This window comes from Oncorhynchus masou, chromosome 28 (assembly GCF_036934945.1).
Source record: "Oncorhynchus masou masou isolate Uvic2021 chromosome 28, UVic_Omas_1.1, whole genome shotgun sequence".
Classification (NCBI taxonomy): domain Eukaryota; kingdom Metazoa; phylum Chordata; class Actinopteri; order Salmoniformes; family Salmonidae; genus Oncorhynchus; species Oncorhynchus masou.
The window spans coordinates 6,053,840-6,080,569 of NC_088239.1; the positions used below are offsets into that span (position 1 = coordinate 6,053,840).

Consider the following 26,730-nt stretch of genomic DNA (forward strand, 5'->3'; position numbering starts at 1 on the left):
CACATTGGAAAGAATTAACAAAAAAACAGAGCAAACTAGAATGCTATTTGGCCCTACACAGAGAGTACACAGCGGCAGAATACCTGACCACTGTCACTGACCCAAAATTAAGGAAAGCTTTGACTATGTACAGACTCAGTGAGCATAGCCTTGCTATTGAGAAAGGCCACCGTAGGCAGACATGGCTCTCAAGAGAAGACAGGCTATGTGCACACTGCCCACAAAATGAGGTGGAAACTGAGCTGCACTTCCTAACCTCCTGCCCAACGTATGACCATATTAGAGAGACATATTTCCCTCAGATTACACAGATCCACAAAGAATTCGAAAACAAATCCAATTTTGATAAACTCCCGTATCTACTGGGTGAAATTCCACAGTGTGCCATCAGAGCAGCAAGATTTGTGACCTGTTGCCATGAGAAAAGGGCTACCAGTGAAGAACAAACACCATTGTAAATACAACCCATATTTATGCCTATTTATTTTATCTTGTGTCCTTTAACCATTTGTACATTGTTTGTACATTGTTAAAACACTGTATATATATATATATATATAATATGACATTTGTAATGTCTTTATTGTTTTGAAACTTCTGTATGTGTAATGTTTACTGTTAATTTTTATTGTTTATTTCACTTTATATATTCACTTTATATATTATCTACCTCACTTGCTTTGGCAATGTTAACACATGTTTCCCATGCCAATAAAGCCCTTGAATTGAATTGAGAGGTGTAGTTGTTTTTTGAAGAGGAGGGGAGGGAGAGAGATGGTCAATGATTTACTATGTCTCACGGCCTGCTACTGTAAAACCAGACAGATTGGTGATTTTATCAGAAATGATGTGTGTCTGTGTGTGTGTGTGATGGCGAGAGAGTGTGTATGTGCTTGCGTGTTTATAAAATAGATAGTTACCATATACTGTCAGTGTTGGTGACAGAAACTGAGCTACAATATGAGTATATGGGGACTGGGGGGTGATGGAGTGAGCAATCTGAACCCACCCAGCTCTTCTCTGCCTTGTTCCTGATTGGAATGCCAAAGGACAGCACTCAACCATCAGACAAAAAATATTTAAAATGGATAAATGAAAGTTCCAATCCATCATCATCATCATCATCATTCATAAACGGGGCTTTTATAATAGGATTCCCTTCAACCGAGCTGTTTTTTTTTGTTTTATCTTGGCAGGAAGATGTTGAATTTTTATATTTTACTCTGTCTGTAAAATATTTCTCTATTTCAGAGTTGCATTATCAGGCAGACTACATGTTAAACAGACATCAAGATGCAGGCAGACTACAGGTTAAACAGACATCAAGATGCAGGCAGACTACAGGTTAAACAGACATCAAGATGCAGGCAGACTACAGGTTAAACAGACATCAAGATGCAGGCAGACTACAGGTTAAACAGACATCAAGATGCAAGCAGACTACAGGTTAAACAGACATCAAGATGCAAGCAGACTACAGGTTAAACAGACATCAAGATGCAGGCAGACTACAGGTTAAACAGACATCAAGATGCAGGCAGAACATGTTGAGCGTGACAACAATGTGCACCCAGAAGCGTTGCAGTTCTTGACACAAACCGGTGTGCCTGTCACCTACTACCATGATCCATTCAAAGGCACTTACATTTTCTGTCTTGCCCATTCACTCTCTTAATGGCACAGGTACACAATCCATGTCTCAATTGTCTCAATGCTTGAATCCTTCTTTAACCTGTCTCCTCCCCTTCATCTACACTGATTGAAGGTGGTTTAAACAAGTGACATCAATACGGGATCATAGATTTCACCTGGATTCACCTGGTCAGTCTGTGTCTTGGAACGAGCAGTTGTTAATTTTTAGTGCACCTAGTGTATATCAAGACGCAGCATTTTCATACCAAGATGCTCTCATCCTTCTAGACCTATCGGCTGCCTTCGATACTGTGAACCATCAGATCCTCCTCTCCACCCTCTCCGAGTTGGGCATCTCCGGCGCGGCCCACGCTTGGATTGCGTCCTACCTGACAGGTCGCTCCTACCAGGTGGCGTGGCGAGAATCTGTCTCCTCGCCACGCGCTCTCACCACTGGTGTCCCCCAGGGCTCTGTTCTAGGCCCTCTCCTATTTTCGCTATACACCAAGTCACTTGGCTCTGTCATAACCTCACATGGTCTCTCCTATCATTGCTATGCAGACGACACACAATTAATCTTCTCCTTTCCCCCTTCTGATGACCAGGTGGCGAATCGCATCTCTGCATGTCTGGCAGACATATCAGTGTGGATGACGGATCACCACCTCAAGCTGAACCTCGGCAAGACGGAGCTGCTCTTCCTCCCGGGGAAGGACTGCCCGTTCCATGATCTCGCCATCACGGTTGACAACTCCATTGTGTCCTCCTCCCAGAGCGCTAAGAACCTTGGCGTGATCCTGGACAACACCCTGTCGTTCTCAACTAACATCATGGTGGTGGCCCGTTCCTGTAGGTTCATGCTCTACAACATCCGCAGAGTACGACCCTGCCTCACACAGGAAGCGGCGCAGGTCCTAATCCAGGCACTTGTCATCTCCCGTCTGGATTACTGCAACTCGCTGTTGGCTGGGCTCCCTGCCTGTGCCATTAAACCCCTACAACTCATCCAGAACGCCGCAGCCCGTCTGGTGTTCAACCTTCCCAAGTTCTCTCACGTCACCCCGCTCCTCCGCTCTCTCCACTGGCTTCCAGTTGAAGCTCGCATCCGCTACAAGACCATGGTGCTTGCCTACGGAGCTGTGAGGGGAACGGCACCGCAGTACCTCCAGGCTCTGATCAGGCCCTACACCCAAACAAGGGCACTGCGTTCATCCACCTCTGGCCTGCTCGCCTCCCTACCACTGAGGAAGTACAGTTCCCGCTCAGCCCAGTCAAAACTGTTCGCTGCTCTGGACCCCCAATGGTGGAACAAACTCCCTCACGACGCCAGGACAGCGGAGTCAATCACCACCTTCCGGAGACACCTGAAACCCCACCTCTTCAAGGAATACCTAGGATAGGATAAGTAATCCTTCTCACCCCCCCTTAAATGATTTAGATGCACTATTGTAAAGTGGCTGTTCCACTGGATGTCAGAAGGTGAATTCACCAATTTGTAAGTCGCTCTGGAGAAGAGCGTCTGCTAAATGACTTAAATGTAAATGTAATGTAAATGTAAAGATAAAAGCATTGAATTACTTTGGTGCTGCATTGGGTGGGTTTCAGTTTTGTGCTATAAGAGGTAATGCCTTTGAAACACAAATAAAAAAACTGATACACTTTTGATACAGTATTTTATAACAAACAAAATATTTACTTAGCTTTCGCATAGAGACATACAATTGTTACCACAATGTTTTCCATAATCAGACTGTTCAGGTAACATGGCAGCAAATACTCTGGAGAGGACCTCAAACTAGGTTTAAATACTTTAAATAGACGTCACTACAAACACTGTGAGAACAGAAACATTGAAAATACACTGTATCATCGTATATTACAGCAGACAAAATGTCAGACATTCATGCACATATCTATCAAGAGTCTGTGGATCATAGAGAACGTAAAGACAGCAGTAGATAAGGCCATACAGTTAACTCCTATTTCAGCAGCGATGGGAAAAGAAAAAAGAAGAAGAGAGGATAAATAGAATCTATGACATTCTGTCCGTGTTCAAGTCACCTCAAGTGTTCTGGTCCAGAAAATACAAAAAAGGGCAATTTCTTCAAGTAATGGCAACATAATGACAGAGCAGTTCACTTTAGGGAGGAGGTGAGGAAAAACATGAACAAGGTTGTAAAGCAACAAGGTCCTTTTTTATATCACAAATGATGGCGCTTTGCCTTGGAAAGTTGCTGTTGTCATTTCTACGGTGTCCATATGAGGGACTTGTGACATTTCATCTCCCGTGTCCCCTAGGAGTCGTCTTGGGTTTTGATGACGTGGAACAGAGTGACATTGAACAGCACCTGGTGTCCATTGTTCCAGCCATAGAGGTGCCTCTCCCTGGAGTTATAGGCCAGCATGGAGATGTGAAAGTACTGGTTGTGGAAAGGGATGTCTGTGTACTCATAGCTGGAGGTCTTGGTGGAGTACGCGTAGTAGACCTTAGCACCTGTCAGGTGAGAGTTGGTGATGTAGAGTGTTCCGCAGATCATAAAGGACTCCCCCGCGTTCCGTCTGGAATATTCCGTGTTCCACGTCTTCTGGACTTCCAGGGTGTCCGGGTCCATCTGAGCGATGACGATATTTCCCGCGTTCTGATTGGTTGCGTACACCACCCACATGCCCAGTTCGTCGGCCATGACATCGATGTCGGAGTATCCTCCCCAGGAGTAGGGGTAGGTGTTGTGGAAGCCGGCGTACTCCAGAGCCCGCTGAGCCAACACCCGACCCGTCTCAAAACTGTACTTGACGATGATGTTGCTCTGGTACTTGTTGTAATACAGGGACCCATTGTACGCCACGTGACCGGTTCCCTCCCATTTAAATGGGAGGTTGTAGGTTCGAGACACCACGTTAGCTACAAAGTCGTCCATGGTCTTGTACTCACGTACAATCTTACTGTTGGTGTAGCTGTCCATGTACCAGACCTATGTCAAAGAAAGATGAATAGCAGGAATTAGTGGAAACCACAAGCTGATGTGTATTTAAACTGAACACTGACTGAGTTAACATGCAACATACATTTAAATATCTTTACTGAAAGGTAACTTTTTTCTCCATCTCTCTTATGAATATACAGTGGCTTGCGAAAGTATTCATCCCCCCTTGGCATTTTTCCTATTTTGTTGCCTTACAACATGGAATTAAAATAGTTTGGGGGGGTTGTATCATTTGATGTACAAAACATACCTACCACTTTGAAGATAAAACATATTTTATTTGTGAAACAAACATTGAGGGTATATAACAATTCACAACCCCCCCCCCAAAGTCAATACTTTGTAGAGACACCTTTTGCAACAATTAAAGCTTCAAGTCTCTTGGGTATGTCTCTATAAGCTTGGCACATCTAGCCACTGGGATTTTGGTCCATTCTTCAGGGAAAACTGCTCCAGCTCCTTCAAGTTGGATGGGTTCCGCTGGTGTACAGCAATCTTTAAGTCATTCCACAGATTCTCAATTGGATTGAGGTCTGTGCTTTGACTAGGCCATTCCAAGACATTTAAATTTCCCTTAATCCACTCGGGTGTTGCTTTAGCAGTATGCTTAGGGTCATTGTCCTGCTGGAATGTGAACCTCCGTCCCAGTCTCAAATCTCTGGCAGACTGCCACCACCATACTTCATTGTGGGGATGGTGTTCTCGCGGTGATGAGAGGTGTTGGGTTTGCGCCAGACATAGCGTTTTACTTGATGGCCAAAAAGATACATTTTAGTTTAATCTGACCAGAGTACCTTCTTCTGTATGTTTGGGGAGACTCCCACATGTATTTTTTACACCAAATATGTTTGCTTATTTTTTCTTTAAGCAATGGCTTTTTTCTGGCCACTCTTCCACAAAGCCCAGCTCTGTGGAGTGTACAGCTTAAAGTGGTTCTATGGACAGATAATTTGCAGCTCCTTCAGGATTATCTTTGGTTTCTTTGTTGCCTCTCTGATTAATGCCCTCATTGCCTGGTCCGTGAGTTTTGGTGGGCGGCCTTCTCTTGGCAGGTTTGTTGTGGTGCCATATTCTTTCCATTTTTTTATAATGGATTTAATGGTGCTCTATGGGCTGTTCAAAGTGTTGGATATTTTTTTATGGTCTTCATGGTGCCACTTGCTTGGTGGTGCCCTTTGCTTGGTGGTGCCCCTTGCTTGGTGGTGCCCCTTGCTTGGTGGTGCCCCTTGCTTGGTGGTGCCCCTTGCTTGGTGGTGCCCCTTGCTTGGTGGTGCCCCTTGGTGGTGCTTGGTGGTGCCCCTTGCTTGGTGGTGCCCCTTGCTTGGTGGTGCCCCTTGCTTGGTGGTGCCCCTTGCTTGGTGGTGCCCCTTGCTTAGTGGTGCCCCTTGCTTGGTGGTGCCCCTTGCTTGGTGGTGCCACTTGCTTAGTGGTGCCCCTTGCTTGGGTGCCCCTGGTGCCCCTTGCTTAGTGGTGTTGCTTGGTGGTGCCCCCTGCTTGGGTGCCTTTCAGAATGCCAGGTGGTGCCCCTTGCTAGTGGTGTTGCAGTATACCTTTCAGAATAGATCATGTAAAGATCATGTGAACCTTAGATTGCACACAGGTGGACTTTATTTAACTATTTATGTGACTTCTGAAGGTAATTGGTTGCACCAGATCTTATTTAGGGGCTTCATAGCAAAGGGGGTGAATACACATGCACACACCACTTTTCAAATGTATTTTTAAACAAGTCATTTTTTTCATTTCACTTCCCCAATATGGACTATTTTGTGTATGTCCATTACATGAAATCCAAATAAAAATAAATTTAAATGACAGGTTGAAATGCAACAAAATAAGAAAAATGGCAAGGGGGATAAATACTTTTGCAAGGCAAGGTACCCGAACTTCACAAGTCATTATAAATCTTACACAAAGTCATTATAAATCTAATACCTGAACCACTTCACAAGGCATTATAAATCTAATACCTGAACAAGGCATTAAAGCATTATAAATCTCTAATACCTGAACGACTCCCCAAGGCATTATAAATCTAATACCTGAACGACTCCCCAAGGCATTATAAATCTAATACCTGAACGACTCCCCAAGGCATTATAAATCTAATACCTGAATGACTTCCCAAGGCATTATAAATCTAATACCTGAACGGCATTATAAATCTCCCCCTGAAGGCATTATAAATCTAATACCTGAACCACTTATAAATCACAAGGCATTATAAATCTAATACCTGAACCACTCCCCAAGGCATTATAAATCTAATACCTGAACCACTTCACAAGGCATTATAAATCTAAGGCATTATAAAATCTAATACCTGAACGACTCCCCAAGGCATTATAAATCTAATACCTGAACCACTTCACAAGGCAATAAATCATTATAAATCTAATACCTGAACCACTTCACAATTATAAATCTAATACCTGGCATTATAAATCTAATACCTGAACACAAGGCATCATAAATCTAATACCTGAAGGCATTATAAATCTAATACCTGAACCTCTTCTAATAAGGCATTATAAATCTAATACCTGAAATAAATTATAAATCTAATACCCGAGCCACTTCACAAAGCATCAAAAACCACTTCACAAAGCATTATAAATCTAATACCCGAATATTCCAAAGCATCTCAGAAACCCAAATAAATGAAAAAAAAGCTATTGAATATTCTCAGAAACCCCTAACCAACCCCATGATATTAGGTAATGACAGTCTTTGATTATTGTTATAAATCCTTCCTTAGTAGTCCGGAAACAAAACAGAGATGTTGTTTAACACCCAGAGTGAGACACACCCGCAGACAGACCTGTCACCTCCCACCTCCCATAACTCACCCTGTTGTTCCTATGAGAGGCCTGTGGGTCAGTCATCCATGCTCCAAACCGGGTGCCAGATGTCTTTATTGTTACAGGTCCAGTGATTTTCATTAATTTCCCACATGCTGTTAAATGAAGAAATGCAGCGATTAGACATACTGTTTTTTCCTCCACTTCATACTACATTTCTCAAGACAATGTCATGCCTGCGCCACTGTGAAAGTTTTACAGAACAACACCGTACTTCTTAAAATCAGGCTTGGCGGAGACAAGCACACACTAAAGCTCTCGAACTCAGACGGTCATACCGGACTCAATTAATTGGCCATAGGTATTGACTGCATGTGCAAGCTGTTTGGCAAATACTGCTTTGTGGTTCCCACGTGGTATCGCAGAGTTTTATATGAGCATTTACAACTGATTAATTACTGGGTTTTGCCCACGAGGTGGATATTGATCTGGTTCTACACAATGGGTTTTGCCCACGAGGTGATATTGATCTGGTTCTACTCACTGGGTTTTGCCCACGCAGTCGATATTGATCTGATTACTCACTGGGTTTTGCCCACGAGGTGGATATTGATCTGGTTCTACTCACTGGGTTTTGCCCACGCAGTCGATATTGATCTGGTTCTACTCACTGGGTTATGAACACGCAGTCGATATTGATCTGGTTCTACTCACTGGGTTATGCCCACGAGGTGGATATTGATCTGGTTCTACTCACTGGGTTATGCCCACGAGGTGGATATTGATCTGGTTCTACTCACTGGGTTATGCCCATGCAGTCGATATTGATCTGGTTCTACTCACTGGGTTTGCCCACGCAGGTGGATATTGATCTGGTTCTACTCACTGGGTTATGCCCACGCAGTCGATATTGATCTGGTTCTACTCACTGGGTTTTGCCCACGCAGTCGATATTGATCTGGTTCTACTCACTGGGTTTTGCCCACGAGTGGATATTGATCTGGTTCTACTCACTGGGTATTGCCCACGCAGTCGATATTGATCTGGTTCTACTCACTGGGTTTAGCCCACGCAGTTGATATTGATCTGATTCTACTCACTGGGTTTCGATATTGATCTGGTTCTACTCACGGGTTTTGTCGATATTGTATTGATCTGGTTCTACTCACTGGGTTATACCCACGCAGTCGATATTGATCTGGTTCTACTCACTGGGTTTGCCCACGAGGTGGATATTGATCTGGTTCTACTCACTGGGTTTGCCCACAAGGTGGATATTGATCTGGTTCTACTCACTGGGTTATGCCCATGCAGTCGATATTGATCTGGTTCTACTCACTGGGTTATGAACACGCAGTCGATATTGATCTGGTTCTACTCACTGGGTTATGCCCACGAGGTGGATATTGATCTGGTTCTACTCACTGGGTTATGCCCATGCAGTCGATATTGATCTGGTTCTACTCACTGGGTTATGCCCACGCAGTCGATATTGATCTGGTTCTACTCACTGGGTTTTGCCCACGCAGTCGATATTGATCTGGTTCTACTCACTGGGTTATGCCCACACAGTCGATATTGATCTGGTTCTACTCACTGGGTTTTGCCCACGCAGTCGATATTGATCTGGTTCTACTCACTGGGTTATGCCCACACAGTCGATATTGATCTGGTTCTACTCACTGGGTTTTGCCCACGCAGTCGATATTGATCTGGTTCTACTCAGTGGGTTTTGCCCACGCAGTCGATATTGATCTGGTTCTACTCACTGGGTTATGCCCACACAGTCGATATTGATCTGGTTCTACTCACTGTTTTGCCCACGAGTCGATATTGATCTGGTTCTACTCAGTGGGTTTGCCCACGCAGGTCGATATTGATCTGGTTCTACTCACTGGGTTTTGCCCACGCAGTCGATATTGATCTGGTTCTACTCACTAAGTTTGCCCACGAGGTGGATATTGATCTGGTTCTACTCACTGAGTTTGCCCATGCAGTTGTGCAGCCTGCTGTCCAGTCTGAGGACCCTCTGGTAGAGCTCTGGTTCATCAGTGGGTTATGCCCCATCTCCTCCTGAATAGCTGTGAGCACCATAGACAGGTTCCTGATCTCCTCTTTAAAGGAGGAGATGAGCTGGTTCGTCTGTCTTGTACTGCTCCAACACAGGGATCAGAGGCTGCAGCTCATCCATCTTGTTCTTCAGCTCCTGAAGCAGACAACAGATGGACACAGAGACATAGACAGACACAAAGACAGAAACAGAGAGGCACAGATACAGGCACAGAGACAGACACAGAGACATGCACAGAGACAGACACAGATCTGGTTCTACGGGCACAGAGTCGGGTTCTACTTACTGAGACAGAGACAGACACAGACACAGAAACAGAAACAGGCACAGAGACAGAGACAGGCACAGAGACGGGCACAGAGACAGACACAGAGACAGACACAGAAACAGACACAAAGACAGAAACAGAGAGAGGCACAGATACAGGCACAGAGACAGACACAGAGACAGGCACAGAGACTGGTTCCACAGAGTCGGGCACAGAGACAGAGACAGACACAGAAACAGGCACAGAGACAGAAACAGGCACAGAGACAGAGACAGGCACAGAGACAGACACAGAGACGGGCACAGAGATGGGCACAGAGACAGAGACAGACACAGACACAGAGACAGACACAGAAACAGGCACAGAGACAGAGACAGGCACAGAGGCGGGCACAGAGAGAGAGAGACGGGCACAAAGGCGGGCACAGAGACAGAGACAGGCACACAGACAGAGACAGGCCCACAGACAGACATAGGCATGAGACAAAGACATGCACAGAGACAGACACAACGTAACAGAGACAGAGAGAGGCATAAAGACAGAGACAGTAAAAGAGACAGAGACAGTAACAAGGACAGAGAAAGGCACAGAGACAGTGACCATGACCGAAACAGGCACAGTGACAGTGTTAGTGACAGAGGCAGACATAATGGTAGAATGGAAGAGAAGAGGCCATAATGGTAAAAGATAAGAGTGAAGAGGACATAATGGAAGAATGGAAGAGAGAAGAGAAGTCCATAATGGTATAAGATAAGAGAGAAGAGGACATAATGGAAGAAGAGAAGAGAAAGAGAAGTCCATAATGGTAGAAGATAAGAGAGAAGAGGACATAATGGAAGAAGAGAAGAGAGAAGAGAAGTCCATAATGGTATAAGATAAGAGAGAAGAGGACATAATGGAAGAAGAGAAGAGAGAAGAGAAGTCCATAATGGTAGAAGATAAGAGAGAAGAGGACATAATGGTAGAATGGAAGAGAGGAAGCCATAATGGAAGAAGATAAGAGAGAAGAGAAGTCCATAATGGTAGAAGAGAGGAAGCCATAATGGCAGAAGAGAAGAGAAAAGATAAGAGGCAATAATGTTAGAAGAGATGAGAGAAGAGTCCATAATGGTAAAAGAGATGAGAAGATAGACTTGGCCATAATGGTAGAAGAAAAGAGGCCATAATGGTAGAAGAGAAGAGGCCATAATGGTAGAAGACAATAGGCCATAATGGTAGAAGGAGAGGAGAGAAGAGCCTAGGTCAGAATGGTAGAAGAGGCCATAATGGTAGAATAGAAGAGGCCATAATGGTAGAAGGAGAGGAGAGAAGAGGCCGTAATGGTAGAAGAGAAGAGGCCATAATGGTAGAAGAAAGAAGAGGTCATATTGGTAGAAGAGAAGTGGTCATAATGGTAGAAGAGAAGAGAAGAGAGAAGAGTCCACAATGGTAGAAGAGAAGAGAAAAGAGACTTGGCCATAATGGTAGAAGAGAAGAGGCCATAATGGTAGAAGAGAGAAGATGCCATAATGGTAGAAGAGAAGTGGTCATAATGGTAGAAGAGAGGAGAAGAGAGACTTGGCCATAATGGTAGAAGAGAAGAGGCCATAATGGTAGAAGAGAGAAGAGGCAATAATGGTAGAAGAGTCCATAATGGTAGAAGAGACAAGAGAAGAGGCTATAATGACAGTAGAAGGAGAGGAGAGAAGAGGCCATAATGGTAGAAGAGAAGAGTGAAGAGTGAAGAGGCCATAATGGTAGAAAAGTAGAGGCCATAATGGCAGAAGTGGAGAGAAGAGACCATAATGGTAGAAGAGAAGAGGCAATCATGGTAGAAGAGAGGAGAGAAGAGAAGAGGCCATAATGGTAGAAGGGGAGGAGAGAAGAAAAGAGGCCATAATGGTAGAAAGGGAGGAGAGAAGAGAAGAGGCCATAATGGTAGAAGAGAAGAGGCCATAATGGTAGAAGAGAAGAGGCCATAATGGTAGAAGAGGCCATAATGGTAGAAGGAGAGGAGAGAAGAGGTCATAATGGTAGAAGAGAAGGAGAGAAGAGAAGAGGCCATAATGGTAGAAGAGAATGTGCCATAATGGGCGAAGAGAGAAGAGGCCATAATGGTATAAGAGAAGTATCCATAATGGTAGAAGGAGACGATAGAAGAGGCCATAATGGTAGAAGGAGAGGAGAGAAGAGGTCATAATGGTAGAAGGGGAGGAGAGAAGAGAAGAGGCCATAATGGTAGAAGGGGAGGAGAGAAGAGAAGAGGCCATAATGGTAGAAGAGAATGTGCCATAATGGTAGAAGAGAGAAGAGGCCATAATGGTAGAAGAGGCCATAATGGTATAAGAGAAGTGTCCATAATGGTAGAAGGAGACGATAGAAGAGGTCATAATGGTATAAGGAGAAGAGTGAAGGGAAGCGGCCATAATGACAGAAGAGAAAAGAGACTTGGCCATAATGTAGAAGAGAAGAGGCCATGATGTAGAAGAGAAGAGGCCATAATGTAGAAGGAGAAGAGAAAAGAGAAGAGGCCATAATGGTAGATGAGAGAGAAAAGAGACTACGCCTTAATGATAGAAGAGAAGAGGAAATAATGGTAGAAGGAGAAGAGTGAAGAGAAGAGGCCATAAAGGTAGAATAGAAGAGAGAAGAGAACATAAAGGTAGAATAGAAGAGAGAAGAGAAGAGGCCATAATTGTAGAAGAAGAGGAGGCCTGTCTGCTCAGGTGACGTGGTCAAGAAAATCACCTGGGCCTATTTATAAACAATGTTCTGTACTTGAATGTATCCTAGTGGTGTAATGTTCTGTACTTTAATGTATCCTAGTGGTGTAATGTTCTGTACTTTAATGTATCCTAGTGGTGTAATGTTCTGTACTTTAATGTATCCTAGTGGTGTAATGTTCTGTACTTTAATGTATCCTAGTGGTGTAATGTTCTGTACTTTAATGTATCCTAGTGGTGTAATGTTCTGTACTTTAATGTATACTACTGCTGTAATGTTCTGTACTTTAATGTATACTAGTGCTGTAATGTTCTGTACTTTAATGTATCCTAGTGGTGTAATGTTCTGTACTTTAATGTATCCTAGTGGTGTAATGTTCTGTACTTTAATGTATCCTAGTGGTGTAATGTTCTGTACTTTAATGTATCCTAGTGGTGTAATGTTCTGTACTTTAATGTATACTACTGCTGTAATGTTCTGTACTTTAATGTATACTAGTGCTGTAATGTTCTGTACTTTAATGTATCCTAGTGCTGTAATGTTCTGTACTTTAATGTATACTACTGCTGTAATGTTCTGTACTTTAATGTATACTAGTGCTGTAATGTTCTGTACTTTAATGTATCCTAGTGGTGTAATGTTCTGTACTTTAATGTATCCTAGTGGTGTAATGTTCTGTACTTGAATGTATCCTAGTGGTGTAATGTTCTGTACTTTAATGTATCCTAGTGGTGTAATGTTCTGTACTTTAATGTATAGTAGTGCTGTAATGTTCTGTACTTGAATGTATCCTAGTGGTGTAATGTTCTGTACTTTAATGTATCCTAGTGGTGTAATGTTCTGTACTTTAATGTATCCTAGTGGTGTAATGTTCTGTACTTGAATGTATCCTAGTGGTGTAATGTTCTGTACTTTAATGTATCCTAGTGGTGTAATGTTCTGTACTTTAATGTATAGTAGTGCTGTAATGTTCTGTACTTGAATGTATCCTAGTGGTGTAATGTTCTGTACTTTAATGTATACTAGTGGTGTAATGTTCTGTACTTGAATGTATCCTAGTGGTGTAATGTTCTGTACTTTAATGTATCCTAGTGGTGTAATGTTCTGTACTTTAATGTATAGTAGTGCTGTAATGTTCTGTACTTGAATGTATCCTAGTGGTGTAATGTTCTGTACTTTAATGTATACTAGGTGCTGTAATGTTCTGTACCTGGAAGTTCCTGGTTATAATGGTCTTCCTGTCGTCTTCTATCTGTCTGAGCGTGGTCTGGAGCCCTTTCATCTGATTCTCCATCTTCATGACGTACTGGAAGTCCCTCTGGGTCCTCAGGTTCAACACCTCAATGGACTGGGACATGTTCTGCACCTGGACCAGAGAATACAACTGCCTCCAATATGTTCTGGACTACAGCAAACAGAAGCACATTCAATATGGTAGGTGTTGTGTTGATTATATGGCAGGTGTTGTGTTGATTCTATGGTAGGTTTGTGTTGATTCTATGGTAGGTGTTGTCTTCATTCTATGGTAGGTGTTGTCTTCATTCTGTGGTAGGTGTTGTCTTCATTCTGTGGTAGGTGTTGTCTTGATTCTATGGTAGGTGTTGTCTTGATTCTATGATAGGTGTTGTGTTGATTCTATGATAGGTGTTGTGTTGATTCTATAATATGTGTTGTCTTCATTCTATGGTATGTGTTGTCTTGATTATATGATAGGTGTTGTGTTGATTCTATGGGAGGTGTTGTGTTGATTCTATGGTAGGTGTTGTGTTGATTCTATAGTATGTGTTGTCTTCATTCTATGGTATGTGTTGTCTTGATTATATGATAGGTGTTGTGTTGATTCTATGGGAGGTGTTGTGTTGATTCTATGGTAGGTGTTGTGTTGATTCTATGGTAGGTGCTGTCTTCATTCTATGGTAGGTGTTGTCTTCATTCTGTGGTAGGTGTTGTCTTGATTCTATGGTAGGTGTTGTCTTGATTCTATGGTATGTGTTGTCGAGATTCTATGATAGGTGTTGTGTTGATTCTATGGTATGTGTTGTATTGATTCTATAGTATGTGTTGTCTTCATTCTATGGTATGTGTTGTCTTGATTATATGATAGGTGTTGTGTTGATTCTATGGTAGGTGCTGTCTTGATTGTCTTGACTGAAACATGGCTTAAGCCTGATGAATTTACTGTGTTAAATGAGGCCTCACCTCCTGGCTACACTAGTGACCATATCCCCCGTGCATCCCGCAAAGGCGGAGGTGTTGCTAACATTTACGATAGCAAATTTCAATTTACAAAAAAAAAATGACGTTTTCGTCTTTTGAGCTTCTAGTCATGAAATCTATGCAGCCTACTCAATCACTTTTTATAGCTACTGTTTACAGGCCTCCTGGGCCATATACAGCGTTCCTCACTGAGTTCCCTGAATTCCTATCGGAACTTGTAGTCATAGCAGATAACATTCTAATCTTTGGTGACTTTAATATTCACATGGAAAAGTCCACAGACCCACTCCAAAAGGCTTTCGGAGCCATCATCGACTCAGTGGGTTTTGTCCAACATGTCTCTGGACCCACTCACTGTCACAGTCATACGCTGGACCTAGTTTTGTCCCATGGAATAAATGTTGTGGATCTAAATGTTTTTCCTCATAATCCTGGACTATCGGACCACCATTTTATTACGTTTGCCATTGCAACAAATAATCTGCTCAGACCCCAACCAAGGAACATCAAAAGTCGTGCTATAAATTCATAAGATCAGCGTCAACTCACCATCAGTACGACCAAGAATATGTTTTTCGCGACGCGGATCCTGTGTTCTGCCTTACAAACAGGACAACGGAATGGATCGCATGCAGCGACCCCAAAAAACGACTCCGAAAAAGTGGGAAACGTGGCGGTCTTCTGGTCAGACTACGGAGACGGGCACATCGTGCCCCACTTCCTAGCATTCTTCTTGCCAATGTCCAGTCTCTTGACAACAAGGTTGATGAAATCCGAGCAAGGGTAGCATTCCAGAGGGACATCAGAGACTGTAACATTCTGTGCTTCACGGAAACATGGCTCACTGGAGAGACGCTATCCGATGCGGTGCAGCCAACGGGTTTCTCTGCGCCGACAGAAACAAACACCTTTCTGGTAAGAAGAGGGGTGGGGGTGTATGCCTTAAGGCTAATGAGGCATGGTGCGATGAAAGAAACATACAGGAACTCAAATCCTTCTGTTCACCTGATTTAGAATTCCTCACAATCAAATGTAGACCGCATTACCTACCAAGAGAATTCTCTTCGATTATAATCACAGCCGTATATATCCCCCCCCAAGCAGACACATCGATGGCTCTGAACGAACTTTATTTAACTCTTTGCAAACTGGAAACCATTTATCCGGAGGCTGCATTCATCGTTGTTGGGGATTTTAACAAGGCTAATCTGAAAACAAGACTCCCTAAATTTTATCAGCATATCGATTGCGCAACCAGGGGCGGAAAAACCTTGGATCACTGTTACTCTAACTTCCGCGACGCATATAAGGCCCTGCCCCGCCCCCTTTCGGAAAAGCTGACCACGACTCCATTTTGCTGATACCTGCCTACAGACAAATGCTAAAAAAAGAAGCTCCCACGCTGAGGTCTGTCCAACGCTGGTCCGACCAAGCTGACTCCACAATCGTAGACTGCTTCCATCACGTGGACTGGGACATGTTTCGTATTAGGTCAAATAACAACATTGACGAATATGCTGATTCGGTGTGCGAGTTCATTAGAACGTGTGTTGAAGATGTCATTCCCATAGCAACGATTAAAACATTCCCTAACCAGAAACCTTGGATTGATGGCAGAATTGTGGCTCAGTCGGTAGAGCATGGCGCTTGCAACGCCAAGCGTCGTGGGTTCGATTCCCGCTGGGGCCACCCATATGTAAAAGTAGTGGCCCCAGCCGACTTGTAAGTCGCTTTGGACAAAAGCGTCTGCTAAATGGGATATATTATTTTATATTTTTATATATTAGAATTCGTGTGAAACTGAAAGCGCAAACCACTGTTTTCAATCAGGGCAAGGTGTCTGGTAACATGACTGAATACAAACAATGCAGCTATTCCCTCCATAAGGCTATCAAACAAGCTAAGCGTCAGTACAGAGACAAAGTAGAATCCCAATTCAACGGCTCAGACACAAGAGGCATGTGGCAGGGTCTACAGTCAATCACGGACTACAGGAAGAAATCCAGCCCAGTCACGGACCAGGATGTCTTGCTCCCAGGCAGACTAAATAACTTTTGCCCGCTTTGAGGACAATACAGTGCCACTGACACTGCCTGCAAAGGAAAAATGCGGTCTCTCCTTCACTGCAGCCGAGGTGAGTAAAACATTTAAACGTGTTAACCCTCGCAAGGCTGCAGGCCCAGACGGCATCCCCAGCCGCGCCCTCAGAGCATGCGCAGACCAGCTGGCTGGTGTGTTTACGGACATATTCAATCAATCCCTATACCAGTCTGCTGTTCCCACATGCTTCAAGATGGCCACCATCCTTCCTGTTCCCAAGAAAGCTAAGGTAACTGAGCTAAACGACTACCGCCCCGTAGCACTCACTTCCGTCATCATGAAGTGCTTTGAGAGACTAGTCAAGGACCATATCACCTCCACCCTACCTGACACCCTAGACCCACTCCAATTTGCTTACCGCTCAAATAGGTCCACAGACGATGCAATCTCAACCACACTGCACACTGCCCTAACCCATCTGGACAAGAGGAATACCTATGTGAGAATGCTGTTCATCGACTACAGCTCGGCATTCAACACCATAGTACCCTCCAAGCTCGTCATCAAGCTCGAGACCCTGGGTCTCGACCCCGCCCTGTGCAACTGGGTACTGGACTTCCTGACGGGCCGCCCCAGGTGGTGAGGGTAGGTAACAACATCTCCTCCCCGCTGATCCTCAACACTGGGGCCCCACAAGGGTGCGTTCTGAGCCCTCTCCTGTACTCCCTGTTCACCCACGACTGCGTGGCCACGCACGCCTCCAACTCAATCATCAAGTTTGCGGACGACACAACAGTGGTAGGCTTGATTACCAACAACGACGAGACGGCCTACAGGGAGGAGGTGAGGGCCCTCGGAGTGTGGTGTCAGGAAAATAACCTCACACTCAACGTCAACAAAACTAAGGAGATGATTGTGGACTTCAGGAAACAGCAGAGGGAACACCCCCCTATCCACATCGATGGAACAGTAGTGGAGAGAGTAGCAAGTTTTAAGTTCCTCGGCATACACATCACAGACAAACTGAATTGGTCCACTCACACAGACAGCATCGTGAAGAAGGCGCAGCAGCGCCTCTTCAACCTCAGGAGGCTGAAGAAATTCGGCTTGTCACCAAAAGCACTCACAAACTTCTACAGATGCACAATCGAGAGCATCCTGGCGGGCTGTATCACCGCCTGGTACGGCAACTGCTCCGCCCTCAACCGTAAGGCTCTCCAGAGGGTAGTGAGGTCTGCACAATGCATCATCGGGGGCAAACTACCTGCCCTCCAGGACACCCGATGTTACAGGAAGGCCATAAAGATCATATAGGACATCTACCACCCGAGCCACTGCCTGTTCACCCCGCTATCATCCAGAAGGCGAGGTCAGTACAGGTGCATCAAAGCTGGGACCGAGAGACTGAAAAACAGCTTCTATCTCAAGGCCATCAGACCGTTAAACAGCCACCACTAACATTGAGTGGCTGCTGCCTACACACTGACACTGACTCAACTCCAGCCACTTTAATAATGGGAATTGATGGGAAATGATGTAAATATATCACTAGCCACTTTAAACAATGCTACCTTATATAATGTTACTTACCCTACATTATTCATCTCATATGCATACGTATATACTGTACACTATATCATCGACTGCATCCTTATGTAATACATGTATCACTAGCCACTTTAACTATGCCACTTTGTTTACATACTCATCTCACATGTATATACTGTACTCGATACCATCTACTGTATCTTGCCTATGCTGCTCTGTACCATCACTCATTCATATATCCTTATGTACATATTCTTTATCCCCTTACACTGTGTATTAGACAGTAGATTAGGAATTGTTAGTTAGATTACTTGTTGGTTATTACTGCATTGTCGGAACTAGAAGCACAAGCATTTCGCTACACTCGCATTAACATCTGCTAACCATGTGTATGTGACAAATAAAATTTGATTTGATTTGATTTGACAACACAAAGATTCCTTGATGTCCTTCCAGATTCCCTCTGTCTACCCAATGATGCCAGAGGACAAAAATCAGTTAACCACCTAACTGAGGAACTCAATTTAACCTTGCGCAATACCCTAGATGCAGTTGCACCCCTAAAAACTAAAAACATTTCTCATAAGAAACTAGCTCCCTGGTACACAGAAAATACCCGAGCTCTGAAGCAAGCTTCCAGAAAATTGGAACGGAAATGGCGCCACACCAAACTGGAAGTCTTCCGTCTAGCTTGGAAAGACAGTACCGTGCCGTATCGAAGAACCCTTACTGCTGCTCGATCATCCTATTTTTCTAACTTAATTGAGGAAAATAAGAACAATCCGAAATTCCTTTTTGATACTGTCCAAAGCTAACTAAAAAGCAGCATTCCCCAAGAGAGGATGACTTTCACTTTAGCAGTGATAAATTCATGAACTTCTTTGAGGAAAAATTATGATTATTAGAAAGCAAATTACAGACTCCTCTTTAAATCTGCAGATTCCTTCAAAGCTCAGTTGTCCTGAGTCTGCACAACTCTGCCTGGACCTAGGATCAAGAGAGACGCTCAAGTGTTTTAGTACTATATCTCTTGACACAACAATGAAAATAATCATGGCCTCTAAACCTTCAAGCTGCATACTGGACCCTATTCCAACTAAACTACTGAAAGAGCTGCTTCCTGTGCTTGGCCCTCCTATGTTGAACATAATAAACAGCTCTCTATCCACCGGATGTGTACCAAACTCACTAAAAGTGGCAGTAATAAAGCCTCTCTTGAAAAAGCCAAACCTTGACCCAGAAAATATAAAAAACTATCGGCCTATATCGAATCTTCCATTCCTCTCAAAAATCTTAGAAAAGGCTGTTGCGCAGCAACTCACTGCCTTCCTGAAGACAAACAATGTATACGAAATGCTTCAGTCTGGTTTTAGACCGCATCATAGCACTGAGACGGCACTTGTGAAGGTGGTAAATTACATTTTAATGGCATCGGACCGAGGCTCTGCATCTGTCCTCGTGCTCCTAGACCTTAGTGCTGCTTTTGATACCATGGATCACATTCTTTTGGAGAGATTGGAAACCCAAATTGGTCTACACGGACAAGTTCTGGCCTGGTTTAGATCTTATCTGTCGGAAAGATATCAGTTTGTCTCTGTGAATGGTTTGTCCTCTGACAAATCAACTGTAAATTTCGGTGTTCCTCAAGGTTCCGTTTTAGGACCACTATTGTTTTCACTATATATTTTACCTCTTGGGAATGTTATTCGAAAACATAATGTTAACTTTCACTGCTATGCGGATGACACACTGCTATACATTTCAATTAAACATGGTGAAGCCCCAAAATTGCCCTTGCTAGAAGCATGTGTTTCAGACATAAGGAAGTGGATGGCTGCAAACTTTCTACTTTTAAACTCGGACAAAACAGAGATGCTTGTTCTAGGTCCCAAGAAACAAAGAGATCTTCTGTTGAATCTGACAATTCATCTTAATGGTTGTACAGTCGTCTCAAATAAAACTGTGAAGGACCTCGGCGTTACTCTGGACCCTGATCTCTCTTTTGAAGAACATATCAAGACCATTTCAAGGACAGCTTTTTTCTATCTACGTAACATTGCAAAAATCAGAAACTTTCTGTCCAAAAATGATGCAGAAAAATTAATCCACGCTTTTGTCACTTCTAGGTTAGGCTACTGCAATGCTCTACTTTCCGGCTACCCGGATAAAGCACTAAATAAACTTCAGTTAGTGCTAGATACGGCTGCTAGAATCCTGACTAGAACCAACATTTTTTATCATATTACTCCAGTGCTAGCCTCCCTACACTGGCTTCCTGTCAAAGCAAGGGCTGATTTCAAGGTTTTACTGCTAACCTACAAAGCATTACATGGGCTTGCTCCTACCTATCTCTCTGATTTGGTCCTGCCGTACATACCTCCAAGTACGCTACGGTCACAAGACGCAGGCCTCCTAATTGTCCCTAGAATTTCTAAGCAAACAGCTGGAGGCAGGGCTTTCTCCTATAGAGCTCCATTTTTATGGAACGGTCTGCCTACCCATGTCAGAGACGCAAACTCGGTCTCAACCTTTAAGTCTTTACTGAAGACTCATCTCTTCAGTGGGTCATATGATTGAGTGTAGTCTGGCCCAGGAGTGGGAAGGTGAACGGAAAGGCTCTGGAGCAACGAACCACCCTTGCTGTCTCTGCCTGGCTTGTTCCCCTCTTTCCACTGGGATTCTCTGCCTCTATCCCTATTACAGGGGCTGAGTCACTGGCTTACTGGGGCTCTCTCATGCCGTCCCTGGAAGGGGTGTGTCACCTGAGTGGGTTGATTCACTGATGTGGTCATCCTGTCTGGATTGGCGCCCCCCCCTTGGGTTGTGCCATGGCGGAGATCTTTGCGGGCTATACTCAGCTTTGTCTCAGGATGGTAAGTTGGTGGTTGAAGATATTCCTCTAGTGGTGTGGGGGCTGTGCTTTGGCAAAGTGGGTGGGGTTATATCCTTCCTGTTTGGCCCTGTCCGGGGGTGTCCTCGGATGGGGCCACAGTGTCTCCTAACCCCTCCTGTCTCAGCCTCCGGTATTTATGCTGCAGTAGTTTATGTGTCGGGGGGCTGGGGTCAGTTTGTTATATCTGGAGTACTTCTCCTGTCCAATTCGTTGTCCTGTGTGAATCTAAGTGTGCGTTCTCTAATTCTCTCCTTCTCTCTCTCGGAGGACCTGAGCCCTAGGACCATACATGTTCTGTTATAATCTCCACCCGGCACAGCCGGAAGAGGACTGGCCATCCCACATATGCTCTCTCTAATTCTCTTTCTTTCTCTCTCTCGGAGGACCTGAGCCCTAGGACCATGCCCCAGGACTACCTGACATGATGACTCCTTGCTGTCCCCAGTCCACCTGGCCGTGCTGCTGCTCCAGTTTCAACTTTTCTGCCTTATTATTATTCGACCATGCTGGTCATTTATGAACATTTGAACATCTTGGCCATGTTCTATTATAATCTCTACCCGGCACAGCCAGAAGAGGACTGGCCACCCCACATAGCCTGGTTCCTCTCTAGGTTTCTTCCTAGGTTTTGGCCTTTCTAGGGAGTTTTTCCTAACCACCATGCTTCTACACCTGCATTGCTTGCTGTTTGTGGTTTTAGGCTGGGTTTCTGTACAGCACTTTGAGATATCAGCTGATGTACGAAGGGCTATATAAATACATTTGATTTGATTTGATTTGATTCAATGGTAGATGTTGTGTTGATTCTATGGTAGGTATTGTCTTGATTCTCTGGTAGGTGTTGAGTTGATTACACAGGGAAACCCAGCCCTGAGCTGCCCAGAGCCTACCAGATTAACTAAATACCCTCTATGCTCTCTTTGAGGCAAGCAACACTGAAACATGCATGAGAGCACCAGCTATTCCGGACGACTGTGTGATCACGCTTGTCATAGCCAATTTGAGTAAGACCTTTAAACAGGTCAACACTCACAAGGCCAAAGGGCCAGACGGATTACCAGGACGTGTACTCTGAGCATGTGCTGACCAACTGGCAAGTGTCTTCACTGACATGTCAACCTCTCCCTGACCAACTCTGTAAAATATACATGTTTCAAGAAAGCCACCACAGTCCCTGTGCGCCAAGAAAACCTGCCTAAATGACTAACGTCCCAAGGCACTCACATCTAGAACCATGAAGTGCTTTGAAAGTCTGGTCATGGCTCACATCAACACCATCATCCCAGAAACCCTAGACTCACTACAATTCGCATACTGCCCCATCTCGATTGCACTCCACACTGTCCTTTCCCACCTGGTCAAAAGGAACACCTACATAAGAATGCTGATCTTTGACTACTACAGGTCATCACTAAGCTAAGGACCCTGGTACTAAACACCTCCCTTTGCAACTGGATCCTGGACTTCCTGACGGGCCGCCACCAGGTGGTAAGGGTAGGCAACAACACATCTGCCACGTTGATCCTCAACACGGGGGCTCCTCAGGGGTGTGTGCTTAGTCCCCTCCAGTACTCCCTCTTCACCCACAAATGACTTCAACACCATCATTAAGTTTTGCCAATGACAGAACGGTGGTAGGCATGATTTCCGATAACGATGAGACAGCCTACAGGGAGGAGGTCAGAGACCTGTCAGTGTGGAACCAGGACAACAACCTCTCTCTCAATGTAATCAAGACAAAAGAGCTCATCGGGGACTACAGGAGAACGCCCCCATTAACATCGAGCGGGCTGTAGTGTAGTGGGTCGAGAGCTTCAAGTTTATTGGCTTCCACACTAACATACCATCATGGGCCAAACACACCAATACAGTCGTGGCGAGGGCATGTCAATGCCTATTCCCCCTCAGGAGACTAAAAAGATTTGGCATGGATCCTCAAAAAGATCCTCAGATACTCAAAACGTTCTACAGCTGCACCATCGAGAGCATCTTGACTGGTTGCATCGCCACTTGGTATGGGAACTGCTCGGCATCCGAGGGTAGTACGTATGGCCCAGTACATCACTGGGCACAAGCTTCCTGCCATCCACAAGCTTCCTGCAAGTGGTACCAGAGCACCAATTATAGGTCCAAAATGCTCCTTAACAGCTTCTACCCCAAAGCCATTATTAAACTGCTAAAAAGTTAATCAAATGGCTACCCGGACAATTTTCATTGACCCCCTTTTTTGCATTGCTGCTACTCGCTGTTTATTATCTATGCACATTGACGCGGTACCAAAACCCCCTGTACATGTATATAGCCTCATTGTTGTTCATTGATTGTGTAACTTTTATTTCTTGCTTTTTGTAAAAAAAAAAAATGGAAAAAAATATTTACCAAATATTTTCTTACTTAAAATAGTTTTTCTGAATTGTTGGTTAAGGGCTTGTAAGTAAGTAAGTAAGGATTTCACAGTAAGGTGTTGTATTTGGCACAATTGACAAATCAAATGTTATTCTATTTGAGTCATGGGATTACCTTTGAATGGAATTACACCCATTTTTCCAGTCTACAAGACACTAGCAAAACCCAAGCCTACTGTACTTGATGGTAAGAGCACACACTGTTGCCACTAGTGGCTGGACAGACCAATTCCGAAGTCAATCTCGTGTGATCTGCCTGAGCTGACATGGGGGCTAACTGACTGACTATCAGGGAAGAACTGCTGACGCACACCAAAATGTTGAAATTGCACCTAACGCTCAACAGTAAATTGAGACCCTGACTGAGTTACAAAAATTAAAATACAGGATATACTTATTTCATTTGGGGGGTTGGGGGCCCCCTAGCAGACACAGGGCCCTGGAATCTGCCCTGATAGAGAGAGTATGTACTGTATGTGTCTGTATTGCTTTGTGTGTGACCTTCTCCAGTAGCTGGCGGAGCTGTCTTCCCTTGGCGTCTCTGGAGCAGAGGTTCTGTTCAGGAGCCACCACCGTGCAGATACACCGCCCGTCAGTATCCTGAGCTGAGCTGTACACCTGCCAGCCCTCCTTAGGCCCAATGGTCTACACACACACACACACACACACACACACACACACACACACACACACACACACACACACACACACACACACACACACACACACACACACACACACACACACACACACACACACAAACAAGAAAATATCAGTGAAGGGAATCAGTAATCTGGATAAATGACGTTGGATGACAGACAACATTTTTCAGTGTGAGCTGGTAGCTAGATAATCATATAGCTAGTGATAGAAAGTGATAGTATACCGTGCCTTGCAAAAGTATTCATGTCCCTTTGGTGTTTTTCCTATTTTGTTGCATTACAACCTGTAATTTAAATATAATTTTATTTGGATTTCATGTAATGGACAGACATAAAATAGTCTAAACTGGTGAAGTGAAATGAAAAAAATTTGCTTGTTTCAAAATATTCAAAAAATACAAATCTGAAAAGTGGTGTGTGTATGTATTCACCCCCTTTACTATGAAGCCCCTAAATAAGACCTGGTGCAACCAATCACCTTCAGAAGTCACAGAATTAGTTAAATAAAGTCCACCTGTGTGCAATCTAAGTGTCACATGATCTGTCACATTATCTCAGTATATATACTGCACACCTGTTCTGGAAGGCCCCAGAGTCTGCAACACCACTAAGCAAGGGGCACCATGAAGACCAAAGAGCTCTCCAAACATGTCAGGGACAAAGTTGTAGAGAAGTACAGATCAGGGTTGGGTTATAAAAAAATATCAGAAACTTTTAACATCCCACTGAGCATCATTAAATCCATTAATAAAAAATGGAAAGAATATGGCACCACAACAAACCTGCCAAGAGAAGGCCGCCCACCAAAACTCAACGACCGGGCAGGGAGGCCTTAATCAAAGGCAAGAAAGAGACCAAAGATAACCCTGAAGGAGCTGCAAAGCTCCACAGTGGAGATTGGAGTATCTGTGCATAGGACCACTTTCAGCCGTGCACTCCACAGAGCTGGGCTTTACGGTAAGAGTGGGCAGAAAAAAGCCTTAAACCCGATCAAACATCTCTGAAGAGAACTGAAAATGGCTATGCTACTCCATCCCCAATTACTGGTTTGCCAAGCTTGTAGCGTCATTCCCAAGAAGACTCGAGGCTGTAATCGCTGCCTAAGGTGCTGGTGCATCAATAGACATATTTTTTTAAAGGAATACAGGGAAACACATTGACATGTCTGTCTTATTTTTCTCCATTTCTTTAAACGCGCAGCTCTCAGAAAACCATCCCATTAAAACATTAATCATCGGTCTGTCACTTCAGAGATAGAGATAGTGGGGGAGAGATGGTGAGAGAGAGAGAGAGAGAGAGAGAGAGAGAGAGAGAGATTGTGAGACAGGGGAGAGGAGAGGGAGAGAGGGGAGAGATTGTGAGAGGAGAGAAGGGAGAGGGAGTAGAGGAGAGGAGAGAGAGAGAGGAGAGAGAGGGGAGAGAGGGAGTAGAGGAGAGGAGAGAGAAAGGGGAGAGAGAGGGGAGAGGGGTGGCAGAGAGGAGAGAGAAAGGGGAGAGAGAGAGGAGAGAGAGATGCGGATGTGAAATAGACAACCCCAGATGCTTGTGCAGGGACTTAAACTGGTGCTGGTCCACCGGGGCTGCAGCAGGGGTGGCTCCATGGCTCTAGTGAAAGCTATTTTGTGAGAATGATTAATGACCATCCATTGGAGTGTATCTCTGTGTGAAACCAATGTAGTCTTGTATCAGATCCTCCTCTATATAACTTACAGAGATCTGGAACCATAGTGTACTGTGTATTGACTGCAGAGAGCGATTGTGTGAGACAGAAAATGCCCTAGAATTCTCAATGTTGCAAGTCCTATTTTAATTTTTTTAATTTTTTTGTGCGTGGACCTTTTATAAACTGTGTCCTAACAGTGTTACTTTGATGTACAGTTTGAACTGGGCTATATTATGCAAGACACGTCCTGTAGCAGAGCTAACGTCAACAACTTACCTCCCAGAGTAGAAACAAACTAACAGACAGTTCATAGTGGGGTTGAAGTTGTCTGAAGAGACGAATGATTAAAGCAAAACACACACTCACAAAAATAAATGCACACGACATCAGGAGGGCTACCTCGTAACGCCTGAAAACTGTTTTTAAAGAACTGAAAGATTCCAAAAAGCAAGCCAATCATCTCAGGTCCGGTACGTTGCGCAGCGGGAAAGTTCCGGTAAGCTGTGAAAGATTCAGCCACCTACTGGCATCACACACATGGCTAAAAGATTACTGTAGGTCTGTTGGAAACACTTTTATAGATAACTTTGACACATTCTGGAAACAGAAGATATTGGCTCCTCCTCCACTCTGACCACGCGTTTCAAGGCTGCGTTGAGACAGCGATGCCAAAGCCCAGCTCAGTTAATCCATATCTTTGTGATGCTGAGTTGTCATAATGTTGCATCAAAATTGCGTTATTGCAGGGGAGTTGGCTGACACAATGTAAGTAACTTAATGTATATCCCCCTATCTGCCCTGAATACCTCTGTTGATCCTAAAGCTGTTGTCTGCAGTAATCAT

At 44.2% G+C, this 26,730-nt stretch overlaps 1 pseudogene; it reads right to left on the reverse strand.

Annotated features, from left to right (window-relative positions):
* Positions 1–3,297: 3,297 nt before the first annotated feature.
* The window catches only part of LOC135517125 (noelin-3-like), a 50,268-nt pseudogene continuing 26,835 nt past the window's right edge, over positions 3,298–26,730 (reverse strand).